At 48.9% G+C, this 17,667-nt stretch overlaps 1 long non-coding RNA gene across 1 annotated transcript; it reads right to left on the bottom strand.

Moving 5' to 3' along the window:
* Positions 1 to 1,977: 1,977 nt before the first annotated feature.
* On the bottom strand, positions 1,978 to 17,440 carry LOC123380128. Its single transcript, XR_006585487.1, has 3 exons — positions 17,066 to 17,440; positions 10,959 to 12,255; positions 1,978 to 8,120 (listed from the first exon to the last, which is right to left on the bottom strand). It is a non-coding gene; the product is annotated as an uncharacterized LOC123380128 (long non-coding RNA).
* Between the last annotated feature and the right edge of the window lie 227 nt (positions 17,441 to 17,667).

The following is a 17,667-nucleotide window of genomic DNA, read 5'->3' as shown; positions in this document are numbered from 1 at the left end:
GCCTCACCTGCTCCAAGAACTTCCCTCTGGCCACAGTAGTAGGATGATGGCCAAGGAATGGACATCTGGTGTTGGTCCCTTCCAGAAAGTGTCCTGCTCCTGGTGGAAGCACCTGACATTCCTTTGGTAATGAGGCCTGGTGGGATCTCAGCAGGGTGGGAGGACATGGGGGCCAGGCCCAGACATTCTGGTCCTGTGTTGGACAGTCCCTCAGTCAGGACAGCATGCCCTCTCTCAAGGCTGCCAGAAGTAGGGGCATCTCCCTCAGTGTTGGGGTCTGGGGCATTCTAGGGAAGAGGAGTGAATGTGGGATGGAGGTCACTGAGGCCTGTAACCAAGTCCGTCATACTCTGGGTCCCACCAGGCCTCTGTATCTAGACTTTGCAGTTCTGTGAGCCAATAGATTCTCCTTATGGTTTAAGTTGTGCTGAGTTGGATTTCCTATTGCTGGCATCTGAAGTTTCTGATAAATCCAATAAGCCAAGGTTTGGACAATACCAGGCAATTCACAGAGTGACCTCAGGGCCAGGACCTTGCAGCTGCCATGTGAGATGGATCCAGTGGTTATTATCCTCATTTCAGAGAAGAGGAAGTAAGGCTTGGAGGTCAAGAGCTTGCTGATCCCTGTGGCCTGGGTTCCAGGTCTTCTGCTGGGATCTTGTCCTTGTCCTTCTGCTGGGTCTCATGTAGGGGGAGCCACTTATGCTCTGCTGGGGTCAGGCCCTGGAGGCTGAGGATGCAAGGGCAGAGGAGACACCCTGGGGAGACAGCTGAGCTGCAAAGGGTTCTAAAAACACGTGGAGAAAAAGTGAACATGGCCACTGAGAACATGTTTATGAAGAACAGTGAGGAAAAAGCTTATGTCCTGATGGCAAAGAAAAAATAGGGAAAATCTATAGATTATACACACATACATTATATAAAATACTTTCAATTATGTTTTTCAAAAAGCTGGTGCATGGAATTTTTTTAAAACTAAAAGAAAATAACGCAAAATGTTAATAAAGATGACCTTTCCACAGTGGGAATGTGAGGGTTTTAAAAAAAATTTGTTTTTTTCTACATCTTTCTGATTTTAATGATGAATATTACTTTATAAGAAAGTAAATAAGCTTTTTAAAAAAAACAAAGGAAGAGAAGAATCACTTGGCCACAAAACAGTTTTCCACAAGCACCACTTTCAGAATTGAAACTAAATCTCCATCAAACTCTTGTCTAGATGCGTGTCAGGGAAGATACCTCAGTCCAGCCCTGCTTTGGCCTTGTGGTCTTAGGGGAGGGAGATTCACTGCTCCTCACTGTGTCTGCACAATGGGAGGGTATGTGGGTGGCTTCGAGGTGCTCCCAGTGTTAATATTCCACTCACTGACCTCTGTCAAAATTCACAGTCACATGCCCTCATAGGAGAGCTCAACTGCTTTGAGCACACACATCAGAAGAAAGTGCCCCCTCATCATGACCCCAGACCCTGTGCTGCATGTTCCACCCTCACATCAGCCTGCAGGGGAGCTCTGGTCACTTGTGCCCCTTTCACTGGGGAAAACACTGAGATTCAGGGAGCCCAAGAACCTGCCCTTGGTGACAGGGCTAGTGAGGGACACAGCTGGAACTTGAACTGCAGCTCATCTGATTTCAAGCCACTGGCTGTGCTGTGATGTCGCCTCTATTCCCAAACATTCCTGGGTGACTTGTTTATTTGTCCACTTCACAAATATTTACCAAGCACCTGCTATGCACATAACACTATTCTTGTTCACAAAGGAGACATGGAGGAAATATAAGACACCAGCATATTGCTCCAGCTCATAACACAGGTCTGTGATCTCAAAGGGGAGTGTATTGGGGGCAGAGGACCATCCCAAGTGCAGTGGACAGAATATATCACAACTATTTATAGCTATTCCTGTCTCATAATTTTTAATTTCTATTTTTATGATGGATAATATGCATGATATCTTGATATAGTAACATCCACACAAACGTATGTGATAAATCTTTAGTTAGGGTGCAATCAGCAAAGATCCACCAATTGTATTTCTAAGTCTATAGCCGTGCAACTATAAAATAACCATTCAAGGTTATTTGAGGATTAAAATGAGTTATTTGATTTAAATGAATGTGGTATGAGCTCAGAGGCCAAGGATGATTGGGAAAGGCTTGTAGAGAAAGTAGGAGCTGCATTAGTGTTGGTAGGTTCTATCCAGGCAGAGAGAGAGGAAGGAGGGCATCAAAGCCAATAAGAGAACATCACCAACTGCGGCTGGATTCGGGAATGTGCCCAGCATAACTCAGGGAATGTGATCACTGCCCCTCTGCCCCTGCCTCATCCCTCAGCCTCAGAGCCTGAAGAACATCAGTCAGCTATGCCAAGCCTCTGGGCCTACCCAGGCCAGCAGGAAAGCCCCTGCCCTGGCATGGGGCATGGTCAAACCCTCAAGACCTTCAGATCTTGATCCTTTGCCTCCTCCATCCCCAGTCGCCCCTATGCTTCCTCCCAGACCTAACTGCTCCCACTGCCCTGCCCTTCTAGCTCCTCCCACCCCACCTTGAGCCCTGGATCCATGGTCTCCATCCCCCACCTCCTCAGCCTCTGCCCCATTCTGCTCCCTTTTCCTGCCTTTGGCTGGAACTGGCTTCCCACAAGAGCCTACTTGTGCTCTCCTGAGTGGAGCTGCCCATTCTCCAACACCCAGAGCCACATGAGTGGCCAGAGGCTTTCTCCTGGGTCCCTGAGGCCACCTGTGTTTCTTGGGCCCTGCCTACCATGAGGTTCACATATCCAACCCAGCCCCCATCAGCCCCCTTCTTGTTTCTGTCATCCATTCCCCTGCAGCTCCCTCTCTTCAATCCTCAAGAGCTTTTCCTCTGGTTTCCACTCATACCACATGACCACCCTCCTGTCCCCACATCCTCCGTGCCTGACCTTCTCCAGGAGAGGGTGGCCTCTCCCTCTCAGCCACATCAGTCACCCGTGTCTGTCCACACCTGGGGGTTGCCTCCACCAGGAGTTGATCCACCTCTGGAACATCCACTTCTACTCTGGCCACATCTCAACCATAGCTGGCCTTGACTTCACAGAGACTCACAGTGCTTTAATGGCTTCAATCTCCCATCTGTGTGTCCCCACCTATTTCCACTTCCTTCCAGCCCACAGCCTGGACAATTCCATGGAAGGGCTGTCCCTCTTCTTGACTGAGAGTGACCAACCCCTTGGGCTGTGCTCTGGGTCCATTCCCTTCAGCTTTCTCAGGCAGATAAATTGTTCCTTCAATTTTCCTCCCTCTTCCTGCATCTTCCCCTGCACTCTCGCTCTCTTCTGTCTCTTCAGGAAATTTATTTATGCTCTCCTGTTTCTCCACATTAATAACAGAACAACTCCTTGGCTTCCCCTTGCCACTGTCCTGTTTTTTGTTCTCCTTTATAGTCAGGCTTCCTGACATGGTCTCTATTTCTCTCACTTACCATTCACGGCTGAAACCCATATTAGCTGGCTTGGAGATTTCACCATCACAGTGGAGTCACCCTTGACAAGTTCAACAGGGGCTAGGCTCTGCTCTTGGTGGGCTCTCGGCAGCCTCGACCACTCTTTCCCTGCGTAGCCTACACACTCTGCCCCTGCTGCCTTTCCCACCCTGACCCTATTTCTCAGGCTCCTCCACAGCACCCTCATGGTGCGCACACCTCCCAGATGCCAGCACTCCAGTGCTCTGATCCTCTCCCCACTGTGATCCCCGTGACCTCAGCTGCCACCTGCTGCTGTTAGTCACTCACACCAGCGTTCTGTAACCTGGATCCTCTCCAACTTCCAAATCACCGGTGGTCCCTGCCTGCTCGTCTGGATAGCCCACAGATGTGTGGAACTCAGGTGAGTGCATCCATCTTTCCCCCAAACCTCCTTATCATCCTGCTCACCTGTTTCCCACCAACTCCAAGGCAGAAATCTCTGAGTCTTGCTAGACTTCTCTCTCACTCCTGATGGCCAAACAGTTATAATAGCAGCAAATAGGAAGGCTAAGGGTCATGGTATTGTGCATCCCAGACTGAGATAAATCACTTTCTGGAACCAGGCTAAAGTGCCAAGGGTATGGAGTCTCGGCACCCAGACAGTGAAGATGTCCCCACCATGCACATTATGTGACCACATGGGCTCCCTGCTCTGTACCTCATGCCACTCTCAATCACTCCCCTCCCTCATTCTGTCTTTTAAAACTATTTCTATCTCCCTAAATTTTCCATTTTCCTTCAGAAGTTAGCAACTTCCATGTTTTCATGCCCTTGTAAACTTCCACAGACTCTGCTGTGAGATGTGAGTCTTGGCCATTTTGTACAAAAAGCTTCCCTATGGTGGAGGGGGGGAGTCATTTAGACTCACAGTGATGGTAGAGGGTGGAAAACTATAAGAATGTCCTCCACTCCAGCTGCAACTTGCTTCTCCCCACTTTGGTATGTCTGGAGACCTAAAACATTCAATGTAGCTCATGTGCCAAAGTTCATCCTTTGCTACTAATGTGAGATTCATTCCCTTAGCTAGCCTAACTGCTCTTGCTATGCAAGCAGGCCATCTGTCCCTTATGTAACCTCAGGTTACCTTGCAAAACACTTCTTCCACCTGTCCCTGAGAGAGTGTCACAGGCCATATGAAAGCATGGCCCATATGGTCTCTATGATAGCACATTTTGGGTTCCACTCACCTCTGATGCTCTGTCTTCCCCACCACTGAGGGCCTGTTGTGGAAGTCGAAGAGAGAAACCAGTGACAGCAGCAGGACACTGGGGAGTCCAGACCCTTGGGCCACTCAATGAGCAGTGGGATCTGGCGTTCTCACCTGTAGGTTAGGTACGACAATACTTACCTGGCCTGTGCAGATGTAAAGAAGATGAATGGAGGTGTTCCATGTAAAGCAGTGAGATTCTCATATTTGAGGGTGTGTCAGAGACACAGATCACTGGGCCCTACCCCTGGAGCTTCTGATGCAGTGGATCTGGGGTGGGGCCTGAGAACTGGCATTTCTAACAAGTTCCCAGGTAATTCTGCTGTAAGTGCGGCAACCTCATCCTGAATCTCTCATCAATACAGCAGGCTCATACAAATGCGGGCCACTCCCACCCAAACTGGAGGGATGGTCTGGCCCTGCACTTTGGCTCAGCTGACAGTCGTGCGTCCCTTGACATCAGCTTGGTTCTGTGCCTGGACTCACTCTTGGCTCATTTCCTAACTTCCTCTGTGTCATTTTACTCTGTCTGGAGAGCAGAAAGAGGAATCAATGGCTGTTAATGGTGTGCCAGCCATAGGTAGGTGGTAGTGATGGCCATCAGAGGGTGCTCTGCCTGTTTTCAGGTTAGATTCAGATATTCCTTTCTAACCGTTGTGTTTTCTCTGTGCCCCAACCATGGGAGTTTTAAAAGGACACAAAGCCATGTCTCTGCAAAGGTAGACAAATGTTATCAATTACATTTAGAATACTCTCTGTTTCCTCTGGCACTCTGAACTCCCTGACCAGTACCCACAGAAGGACTTTACACACAGGGCAGATGCCAGCCCTGGAAAGGAAATGGAATGAACACATTTGCTAAGGTCAGAGCATGAGCATAGCCTCAACCCAGGCCAGCATTGATCCCCAGGGGCAAAGCCTCAGAGTCTCCCCGGCTCCTTCCTCTCTGCCCTCTGTCTGCAGGAGGGACTACATAAACAGCTTTTACCTTGAGCCCCCAGCCAAATGTCTCCCCTGTTTCCCTCAGCCAGCAAGGGCTGATCATATCTGCACAGGAAGAAGGGGGCTCATTCTCAGAGGGCTGAGGTGTATGTGCTCAAGAACATACGAAGCTGCTGAGGCAGGGGTTGAGTTTCTCTGGATGAAGCCTCAAAGTATTTGATATTTTTTTTGGCAAATGCTATAATAAAACGGTACTCACTTCCTTACCGAGACCCAGATCTGATTTAAAACAGCCATATTTTAATAAAGCCGGTGGAGCAGTGCCTGGATCACTGCCTGGCGCTCAAAAGATGCTCAATAAATATTTGTTGAATGAATGAACACATTTATTCCAGGATAATCTGTCCATTCTTGAAGATTTGACACAGTCCTGGCTACTCTCCTCTATAACTGAGTTTTTCCTGTTTCTTTTAATCCTTTCCTTCTTCAAGTTCTCAGATGGGGCATAAAACAAATCCTCTTCCATCCTGCAGCTGGCTGCTCGGGAACAATGGATTGGTCACTCAGCAGCTCACAAATCAAAGTCCCCTGGCCACAGGCTCCCTGTCCACCTGGCCAGCTTGGCTCTCCCCTCCATGGGTCCCACCCCAGAAGAAACCCTCAACTACCTTCTGATGGCCCCCCTACTGGAAGCAGCATCCATGGCTGCCTCCCATTCTCTGGAGGTGAAAGATCCAGGAATCCACAAGGGCAGGGTGTCCTCTGATTGCTGTGAGGGCATCCCTCCCCTTGTCGATTCCTCATCAACTGATGCTCCCAATTCCCAGGCCTCAGATTTGGGACCTTGAAAGAGGACTAAAGAACAAAGAAGGGCCAGGGATGGGGCCAAGGGTCAATAAAAGGCAGATGAAAGATTTTTTTAAAGAGTTGATTTGGTCACCAAATGTAAACAAACCTGTCTTGCCCAGAGCCGAGAGTTGGGAAGATCTGCTCACAGCTGGGCTTCTTTTTGTGCCTGGCTCACTTTGTTGATGGAACTCTCAGCCCAAACAAATTCAGGCATAGGTCCTCCCTTAGGGAAGTCAGTCTTGCTGGACAGACAAAGCCACCTTACTGAACAAACTGAGGGTTGATGGGGGGTGGGAGGGAGGGGAGGGTGGGTGATGGGTATTGAGGAGGGCACCTTTTGGGATGAGCACTGGGTGTTGTATGGAAACCAATTTGACAATAAATTTCATATACTGAAAAAAAAAATAAAGCCACCTTACTTAAAATGGCTAAATAACGTGATGATGTGGCATAAGTTAAAGAAGTCAGCCTAGGGCACACCAGGGTATAATAAAATGATTATTGACTTTGATGTTTAGATTGAAATAATTCATAGCCATTTACAAAAATGCTAAAGTTTATGTACCGAAAATCATTTCAAGTACCCCCATGGAATATGCTCCTTTCTTGGGCAGTGTTGCCCAGGCTCCTGGTCGGGGGAGAATCCCTTGCTCCAGTGGCTGACTGTTGTCTCCCAGTCCAGCCAGGCAGGGCACAGCTCATGCTGGATTGGGGGTGGACAGCATGGCCCATCTGGGTCACGTGATCCAAAGTCACAGCCCCAGGTTTCCTTCTCTGGGTTCAGAGGCCAAAATGACTTTTAGAAGCTCCTAAAAGCAGAGTGAGCAGGAAGCCTGCTCCTCAAGTCTACCAAGGCTGGGGTCTGCCTGCTGCCCCCCAGCTTGGCCCTTAGCCTGCACACACCAAAAGCCGGTCAACTCCCCTCTTGTCTTGCTAATTCTTTCAACACTAGGTCCAGCTCGTGACCTGGCATCTGTAGGGAAACCACGATGAGAAGAAATATGAGGTTCTAGCAGGTTTTTGCCTCAACCTGCCAGTTATTTTAGCCAAGGCTGATGTAGAGGGTAACGTGGCTGCTGACCCGCCTAAATCTGGGGGCTGGGCAGGAGCCCAATCCATGACTCCCTCCCAAGGCCAACAGAGGTGTCAACACATCCCCAAAACACTGTGCAGGGAGGCGAAGCAGAGCATGCTCCAGACATTGTGTTTAGGAGCAGTGTTCGTCCCAAAGCATTTCACAAGCATATGAGTAAACAAATTAGTCTAAAATGTGACACTATACAGGATAAATGAACAAGACTGATCTGTTTTCAAATATCAAATATTTTGCAATAAATATTGATTTTGCTGGCATATCTCCAATCCACAAGTATTATTAATAGGGCTTGCAAGTGTTGTAGATGTCTAAGAATAAAGAAATCTTATTATTTATTTTACAAATGCATACAATGGTGTTGTTAACCTGGACAGTGTCATAGCAAATACCAGCTCTGCTCTTACGTGGGAATCACTCACAAAGATGTTCACTGCGTCATCCTCACCCAAGTGCAATGTCGAGGTGGGTGTCTTCGATCAGGCTTGCCTTTCTTCCTTTCTGAAAGCGTGTTTATGAGTGGACCTACGGGGCATTACGTTAAGTGAAATGAGTCAGACAGAGAAAGACAAATATCATATAATTTCACTCATATGTGGAATCTAAAAACCAAAACAAATGAACAAACAAAACAACAAAAACAGACTCATAAGTAACAGAACAAACGGGTGGCAGCCAGAGGGGAAGGATGTGTGTGAGTATGTGGGGGGTGAAATAGGTGAAGGGGATTAGGAGATACAAACTTCCAGTCATAAAATAAATAAGCCAGGGGTGCCTGGATGGCTCAGTCAGTTAAGCGTCCGACTTTGGCTCAGGTCATGATCTTGCAGTTCATGGGTTCGAGCCCTGCGTCAGGTTCTGTGCTGACAGCTCAGAACCTGAAGCCTGCTTTGGATTCTGTGTCTCCCTCTCTCTCTGTCTCTCCCCCACTCATGCTCTGTGTGTGTGTCTCTCTCTCAAAAATGAATAAACATTAAAAAAATTAAAAAAAATAAGCTACTCCCAAGTAAAGTACAGCATAGGGAATATAGTCCATAATATTGTGGTAACTTTGGTGAAAGATGGCTAACTAGACTTACATAATGCATATAAATGTCAAAGCACTATGTTTTCTGTACACCTGGAGCTAACATTATAGTGTATGTCAACTACACCTCAATTTAAAATGTATTTATTTATTTTGAGAAAGAGAGAGAGACACAGGGCATGAGCAGGGGAGGGACGAGAGAGAGAGGGAGAAAGAAAGAGAATCCCAAGCAGGTTCTGCACTGTCAGTGCAGAACCCAACGTGGGGCTTGAACCCACAAATGGTGCGATCATGATCTGAGCTGAAGTCAAGAGCTGGACACTTAACTGACTGAGCCACTCAGGTGCTCCCAACTATACTTCAATTTTTTTTTTTAAGTATTCATGTGTATCTTAGTCCTTTGGGGCTGTTATGACAGAATAGCCTGGTTTAGAAACAACAGAAATTTATTTTTCACAGTTCTGAAGGCTGGAAGCCCAAGGTTGAGGCACTGGCAAATTCCATATCTGGTGAGAACCTGCTTCCTGGTTCACAGATAGCTGTCTATTCACTGTGTCCTCACAAAGTGGAAGGGGTGAGGGAGCTCTCTAGGGTCCCTTTTATAAGGACACTGATCCTGTTCTTGAAGGCTCCCCCTTCAGAACTTAATCTCTTTCCAAAGGTCTTACCTCCAAACACCATCATGGTGAGGATCAGGTCACAACATATGAGTTTCGGGGGGACACAAACATTGTCTTTAGAATGGGAAAAGAAGAGAAAGAAAATCCAAAGAGACCATTGAAGTATAAGCTCAGAGCACTGTGCAGATGGTAAGTAACTGCTATACAAGCTAATGCACTGATGTAACTTCTGTGGGGCTGGGGACTGGGCATCAGTAAGACTGGCGAAAGGCTGCATGCACTTTGTGGGACCTGAGAAAGGGGCATGATGCCAGGGGAGGACAGAATCTGCCCTCACGTGTGGATCTTTGACAAACCTCAGTTCTTTACTACTAGTTACAAGTTCCTTGCAGAGTCTGATGTAGACAGCACACACCAGTGGATATAAGCACCAGGTCAGGGTTGTCAGATAAAATGCTGGATGCCCAGTCCAATGTGAATTTCTGATTAAAAAAAATATTGCATGGAACATACTTACACTAAAAAATTTGTTATTTATTGAAAATTCACATTGAAGTAGGCGCTATATATTTTTACTTGATAAATCTAGCAACGCTACACTAGGTGGCTGAGGGCCATTAGGGACTAAGTCCAGGGTGCTGGTGACAAGCATCCAGCCTGGCCAGGCCTCTCCAGACTATACAAGCTAATGCAGGTTGGAGGTGCCCACTGGTCAGGTGGCAGCAAAGCCACGTTCGAGTGACCTCCCAGAGAACAGTTTCATTTAATCCATTCTATAAGCATGTGCCCTTCTGCTAGCATTTCATCTCAGACACACGAAGCATTTCAGTGAGATAAAAATAAGCAACAGCCACATTTAATGCAAAGATTGAGGGTGACAAACTGAATCTAGATACTTCATATGAAATGTGTTATTGTTTCTTTGTTTGAGGTCACAGATGTCAAAAGCTTAATGGGAGAAGGACTTAAAAGAGATCATTCTCACTGTTGATTTGCTCTGTGAGTTGGGAAAAGACTGTCATTATTTTATCTGAAATGCAGAACTATGTATTCCTGAGGAATGTCAAGCATCCACCAAGACACGTACAACACAGGTGGAGCCCCTGGGGGCGGGGGCGGGCAACAGGTGAAGGGACCAGGAGAGTAAGCCTCAGGCATAACTGGACCAGTTTACAGGGGCCATGAAAGGGGAGCGGGGCCAGCTGTGGGCAGACAAGCAGTGTGCTGACCGGGAAAGATGTTCCTAAGGATGCACGGTGTCTGGTCATGTGTGTGCATGTGCGTTGTTGCTGTTGGGGGCACTCTGGAGAATAGGGGGCCCACAGTGGCTGTCCAGCAGAGCCCCAGGACCTGAGAGGGCAATGGTCAAGGGCAAAGCAGGCATGACCCATGTGGGAGGGGACATGGGAAGCTGGGGGTTGGTAATCCAGAGAGAAAGCTGGGCCTGGTCACGGCCAGTCCCATGGGAGAGACCTGCTTGAAGAATAGGAGACTCAGGCTGAGGAGAAGTCTTGGGGGGGACCCCAGGGTCTCTGGGGTGAGTGAGGCCTGAGTCGGAGTAGTCAGGGCCTGCCTGGCCTGGCACCAGATTGGGTAGGAGGAGACAGTGAGGGCCAGTCACCCCTTGTGACTTGGTAGCTTGGGTGGACAGAGGTATTGGAAGCCATGCCATCTGGCACAGACTGTTAGGACGTGGGTCAGGAGTTTTGCTCCCACCTTTCCTTGCTGTTGGCCTGTCAGCCAGCGGTGCTCCACCAATCCTAGACCTGACAGCAGGTTCTCTGGTCCCAGCTCTGGCACCAGTGCCTGCGTCTCTGTGGGCAACCACGCCTCCTCTCAGGAGCTGTTTTCTTAGCAGTACAAATGAGGAGGCCCAGACAGCTACAGTGGGTGTGCTCTGGGGGGTCACAGCACCTCTCTTCAGGTGGGCTGGGCTGGTGGATCGTGGCTGCTGAGCCCCAGTCTCTGTGCAGGATGGCCGTCTTGGCCAGGGCCTCTCATGAAGGCGCCTGAGCCGCCACACGTCATGTCATTGCTTCCCCACCTTTCCTGGTGTTTAATCAAGGGGATCTGAAAGTGAAAACAACTGGAGAAAGTGAAACCTGACCTTTCCCCTTCTCTGGGGGAGACACCAGCCCAAGTAGTGGAGACAAAGGTCACTCTGTGCCTCTTGAAATGAAATGAAAACCCGGAGAAGCCTGTGGGACTTCCTCATTCCTCGTCCTCTGTCAGCAGGTCCCGGGACTCAGCAGGCCCCATAAAAGCTATCATTACAGTCCTGTCAGTCAGGTGGCCAGGCAGCCTGCCCCGCCCCATCCTGCACTAGGGCCAACAGGGCTGCTGAAGACAGAGGGTGATTTCCTCACACACCCACCATGCAGAGAATCTCACACACACTTGGGCATGCACGGCCATTGCCCATACACAAAGCGCACTGTGACCCCGCACTCACCCGTACACGGGGCCACACTCACACCTGAGCATGTCACCCATCCTCAGGTACACACACTCAGGACACCCCACCATAGTGCTCCCCAGATACGAGACTGCACACACATACCCCTCCCTGCAGCCCGCCTTCACACACATCCACCCCGGCAAACAGATGCATCAGTGGACATGGGACACACTGCACTCTTGTCTATCCACCCATCCCTGTCCACACACACACCCACTTCACACACACATACCCTGGTGCATGGCCTCGTTGCTGAGGGACATCAAGCCCCTGGACGGGCCTGGAACATCCTCTTCCTCCCTCCACACCAGTCTTGAAATGACCTTCACCATCTCTCCTCCATGAGCTAGGCTGTGCCCCATAACCGCATGTCATTGTGCACTGACCCAAAGGGCACTCAACACTTAGCCCTTTAAAGGCCAAGCCACCCCCCACAATCTGCGTTCCCCACATGTATAACCTAGAGTTACTGGATGAACTGGGCATCCTGGCCATCTGAGCTCTGGCGTATCGATACAGTTCTTCTTATTTTCACATTAGAGAAGTTCTTCTAAGCTGCAAAAAACACAGACGTGCTCAAGTTAGTGGGAGTGGTGGCTGTTTGCTGGAAAGGAAGAAACAGGACAGACAGAGATACTTGGGCTGGGCTCCAGCACCATCTTATAGTCAGGACTCATGGTTCAGTATTAAGACAGCCTTAATAATGATGATAGTGAGCATTTACTGAGCACTTGGCCCACCTGGGTCCCAGACACAACACTAGATGCACCCATTATCATGTGATTCTCACAATAGCCTTGTAGAGTCACATTACTGCCATTTGAGAAGGATGTTAAGGCTTAGAGAGATTTCTGACTTGTCCAGAGTCCTACAGCTGGCATGTGCACGGCTGGGATGCAAACCCAAGCTGTCAGGATCCCAGCAATGTAGCACAGGAGAACCACTCTGCCAAGGTGACCCCTTGTCTTGATGCTCTCCTGCCCTGGTGGGTCTGCTGTTCTCTCAAGATAACTTCCCCACACCTCTGCCTCTCTCCTTTCTCTCTTTCTCAATCTCTCTCTCCTCCTCAAAATCTTCCCCTGCTTCTTCTCTGCATGTCCTGACTCAAAGCTTCTGGAAAGAGGATCTTCAGGGTCAACTGGGGTCCAGTCAGTGTGGAACCACTCTGAAAGCAAAGCACTTGCCGGGCTGGACCCACGCGCCAGACTCCTTTCCTTCTCACAAGGGAGCAGCTGCCTTCGGGTGGGGGACAGTCAGCTGTGGTCAGGGCAACTGCTTATGGTCAGTCCACATCAGAACCCTGTGGGTGGAGTAGACACTCTACCAACCACAGATTGTCCACTGTGGCTTATTGGAAATCTTTACTGAACATATTTCTCATTTCCTGACTTTGTAAGATTCATCTAGTAGGCATAATTGAACTTTTAAAACAATTAGGGTTTTATGATTCCTGAGACATTATTCTGAATTCCAACTGGATCAGGCTGCAAAAGTAGGAGGTAGACAGCGCTCATGTATGGTGACAGCCAGGAAACTCCCTAAACATCTTTTAAAAATGCATTCCTGTTTGGTTATTTGCTTTCACCTCAATGTGGAGGCAACAATGGGAAGGAAATTCCCTGGCAGTGGGTTCCTGTGAAATCAGGCATCATGGTCTTAGCTGCAAATGCAGGCAGGCCCCGGGGGATGCAGCTTCCTCCTGTGGATCTTCCAGCTCAGGCTGTTGAGGGGCCCCAGGGACTCCTCAGACATGTGGGGACCTGAGCCATCTCCTCAGTCATCTCCCTTCCCAGGAGCCTCCTCTGCTGACAGGACAGAGGTGGGGCTCTTGGGTCACTCTGGCCTCATAACACCCACAAGCACAGGCTGCTAATCCAGTCCTGGAACTGTCAAGAAAAGCCCATTTTAGTTTGATCCTTTGCACAAAGAGATTAGAGGCCACAGACCTTGACATCTGTGTGTTGTTGGCTTCTGTAAGAAAACATCCATATTTCTGGGGAAGCATGAAGGATGGAGCAAAAGTCCAAAACTCATCATTGAAAATACTTGAGGGGCGGCTGCGTGGCTCAGTCCGTTGAGCGTCTGACTTCCACTCAGGTCATGATCTCGTGGTTTGTGAGTTCGAGCCTCCATTGGGCTCTGTGCTGACAGCTTTGAGCCTGGAGCCTGCTTCAGGTTTTGTGTTTCCCTCTCTCTCTGCCCCTCCCTCACTGGAGCTCACTCTCTCTCTCTCTCTCTAGAGAATAAAAACATTAAAACTAAAAAATAAATACTTGATAGGGACTGAATATTCACACCCAAAGCTGCAGTCTGAATTCTGAACTCATCCAGCGTCAGACAGGATTTCCCTGTGGATCTGAAACCCCGTATGCCAGCAGCTACCGTGGAGCCAATGCTTCTGCAGGACAGTCTGTTCCTTTGGGGCTTGACCCCCTGGCTGACCAAGGGGAGCTGAACTTGACTTTTCAACTCAGAGGCTACTGGGAGCAAGGCCTCGGGGCTGGAATTCAGAGCTTTCTCCCTGGAGGCCCCGGGGTGCGTCAGCCAGGGAGGGGCTGGGAGCTCCCATTTTCCTAAGCCAGGAGCCAGTCAAATGAGGAAATTGCCTCAGAGCACTTGCTGCAGTGCGACAGTTACATGACAACAGAGCAGCACTCACAGCTACACCAGGCGGGCCTAGATTTAAGGGGAGTGTGTGTGGGTGGCCCTATGTTGCCGAGAAAACCCATGTTTTGTTTACTTTTTCCTATTACTCTGCAGAAGAAATGAGACTTTCTACCAAGGTTTTAACAGGATTTCTACCCCAGCACCTGACTTGGAAACCCTTCCAAGAGGGTCAGTATTCACAGCACTGATATGTGGGTCTCATTCCTTTGACCTTTAGCCTGACTGTTGACCAAAGCAGTTGAAAGGGGATGCCTGGTCTGAAAGGGGCACAGGGTTAGATGATTCTGGGGAAGGCCAGTGGATTATATCTCATGACTCAATAAGCCTAGGGCAGGACAGGAGAGGACAGGAGAGGAAAGGAGGGGAGAGGAGAGGAGAGGAGAGGGTCATCTGACAGCAGCTTCCTGGAGCCCTGCTTTCTCATTGGGAGGATCAGAGACACCACAGCTCAGAGGCAACCATTTGACAAAAACAGATCTCCCAAACCTGGCAGCCCAGAATGCCCAGACAGGACCTCCAGAGCATGTGGAGGGATGAGGGGCTTTGGGCACAGGGCCCTGGATGTTTTCCCAGCCCTTTCCAGAGAACAGACTTTTCTCTCCTCTGCCAACAGGAAAAAGGAGAGAAGCTGCATTTTCCATTTCAGTCGATGGGACCAACACCCTTCCAGAAACCCCTCCTCATGGAACCTCAACAAGGTATGTTCCTGAGGGTCTCTACCCAGAGATGGCCCCCATGGTACTGTCAGGACTCCTCTTGAGCTACTCTTCTGGGACCCAGGGAGGCAGGGGGTGGACCAAGGGGCCCTTGGGGGACTAATGTTTGGGGCCAGTGTGTGTGTGTGTGTGTGTGTGTGTGTGTAGGAGAGGAACAGAGCAGCACCATTCTCTGGGCTTGCTAACATTCAACGAATCCCACCCAGGCCCACTCTATTGGTTTCCCGGGGCTGTATAACAAAGTAACACAGTCTGGGTGGCTGAAGCAGCACACATCTATTGTCTCACAGCTCTGGAGGCTAGAAGTCCAAGATCAAGGTGTCAGCAGGCTTGGTTTCTTCAGAGGCTTCTCTCCTTGGTTTTTAGGTGGTCATCTTCTCTCTGTGTCTTCACATCATCTTCCCTCTGTGTGTGTCCATGTCCAAAATGCCTCTGCTTATAAGGCACCGGCCACATAGGATTAGAGCCCACCCTAATGACCTCACTTTAATTTAATTATTTCTTTAAAGACCCCCATCTCCAAGTATCACATTCTGTGATATCCTGGGGGTGAGGACTTCAGCATATTAATTTGGGAGGGCACCATCCAGCCCATAACACCTTGTGGAAGCAGCAAGCACCTTATCCCATATGGGCAGTTATGCACCACACTCATAAAGGCAATCCTGCATGGCCCACAAAGCATGTTCACACATGATTTCTCCTTCAATCCCTTTACTTCCCCCCAAAGTCAGCAGAGAAGGCATTTTTGTCTTATTTAAAACTTTTTTTAAGTGCTTATTTATTTTTGAGAGAGACAGAGTACTGTCAGAATCTGAAGGGGCCAGAATCTGAAGCAGGCTGTAAGCACAGAGCCCGACGAGGGCCTCAAACTCACTAGCTATGAGATCATGACCTGAGCCAAAGTCAGACGGACGCTTAACTAACTGAGCCACCCAGGTGCCTCATCTTGTCTTATTTTTATAAACGAGACACCTGAGAGGTGAAGCCAGGGGCCCTGAGTGCTTCTGCCAGCAAGTGAGTGAGCAGGGCTGAGTTCTCCTAGCTCACTGTCTGGGACCAGAACACTTCCCGCCAAGGAGGGAAGAAAATATTTCCTCTGAGAAGAGTCTCACGCCCCAATCAAGTTCATGGGTGCTCACTCTACTTGTCCTATTCAATTTGCCAGAGCTTCATCTCATAACATTTATTTGCTAAATAATGTCACTTCCCCCTGCAGTTGGCTCTCTCACTCTGCTGGGCAACTCATGTGTATTACATCTCAAAATAAATCATAAAAAGATAAAAGTAAGCAGCTAGTCAGTGCTGGAGGAGTGCTCTGAACTCAGATAAAGGTAATTCAGAAGCCCATGCTGTTTACAGGATTGTGACCTTCAAAAAAATTTGTGTATTTATTAAGGGTCCACTTTGTCCCAGGCACTGGTCAATGTGCTGTTCGGGATTCTTGGGATTCATCACAACACACACTCATCTCTGGCCGTATGGAGCTTACAGTCTCCCAGAGGGAGACAAACAATAAATACAATGAGTAAGTAAATTATGTTATCCATTAGAAAGTGATAAGCTGTGGAAAAAAGAAAAGATGCAGAGTCAGGTGATCAGGAATGCTGGGGGTGGGGAGAGGGCAAGTTGCAGTATTAAATAGGTTGGTTTGGGAAAGCCTCATGGAGAGGGAGACGTTTAAACAAAGACTCTGAAGGAATGAATGAATTAAATGATGTGGATGTCTGGAGAAGAGTATTGCAAGCAGAGAGAACAAGTGCAAAGGTCCTGGGGCAGGAGTGTGTCTGATGTACTGCAGGAACAGAAAGGAGGCTGGGTGGCTGTGGAGAGGAAGAGAGTGCAAGAGATGAAATCAGTTGAGAATAGTGACCAGCTGTTGTAGGGCTCACAGACCACTGCCATGACTTGGGCTTTACTCTCAGAAATGGGACCACTGGAGGGTTCTGAGCAGAGGTGGGGCAAGGTGTGGTCCAACTTACCTTTCAGTAAGATCACTGCAGCTGCTGTGCTGAGAACTGACTGCAAGGGAACAAAAAGGAAGTAGAGACATCAGTTAAGACGCTTTTGAAATAGTCCAGACAGTGGCTTGGACAAGGCGGGCCTGGTGCGGAAAGTGGCAGACTGCTGCCATTTGCTGCTGTTTCTCCTCCTCCTTCTTTCTGGAAAGTCTGTGGAATGGGGCCAACTGCATTCTAGCCCCGCTGGTGTGGGAATTTATTGGTGGTCCCAATAAGCAGTTCTGAGGCCAAAAAAGCTGTTTCAGTTCTCTGGATATCAGTTTTCTTGTTTAGAAAACAGGGCAAAGCAGGGTTAACAATGCCAGCCTCACAAGGCTACTTGAGAATTACCTCTGACATGGGTGTGAAGTGCTGAGTAACAGGTGCTCAGTTACAGATGGCTCTCTGCAGGCCCTCCAGACTCCAGGTCCTGAATCCTGTCTCAGATTAGGGCTCCAAGCCCTGGCCTTCCTGCTCCCCAAATGAAAGGAGGGACAGATCATTCTCTGAATCCTCCAGAATGGAAGGACTTCAGGGCACATGCCACTATGCAATCTTTCCCTCCTTTGGGGGGTAGTGCTCAC

This window comes from Felis catus, chromosome C2 (genome assembly GCF_018350175.1).
Source record: "Felis catus isolate Fca126 chromosome C2, F.catus_Fca126_mat1.0, whole genome shotgun sequence".
Taxonomy (NCBI): Eukaryota; Metazoa; Chordata; class Mammalia; order Carnivora; family Felidae; genus Felis; species Felis catus.
This window is presented reverse-complemented; position numbering and strand designations above follow the sequence as displayed.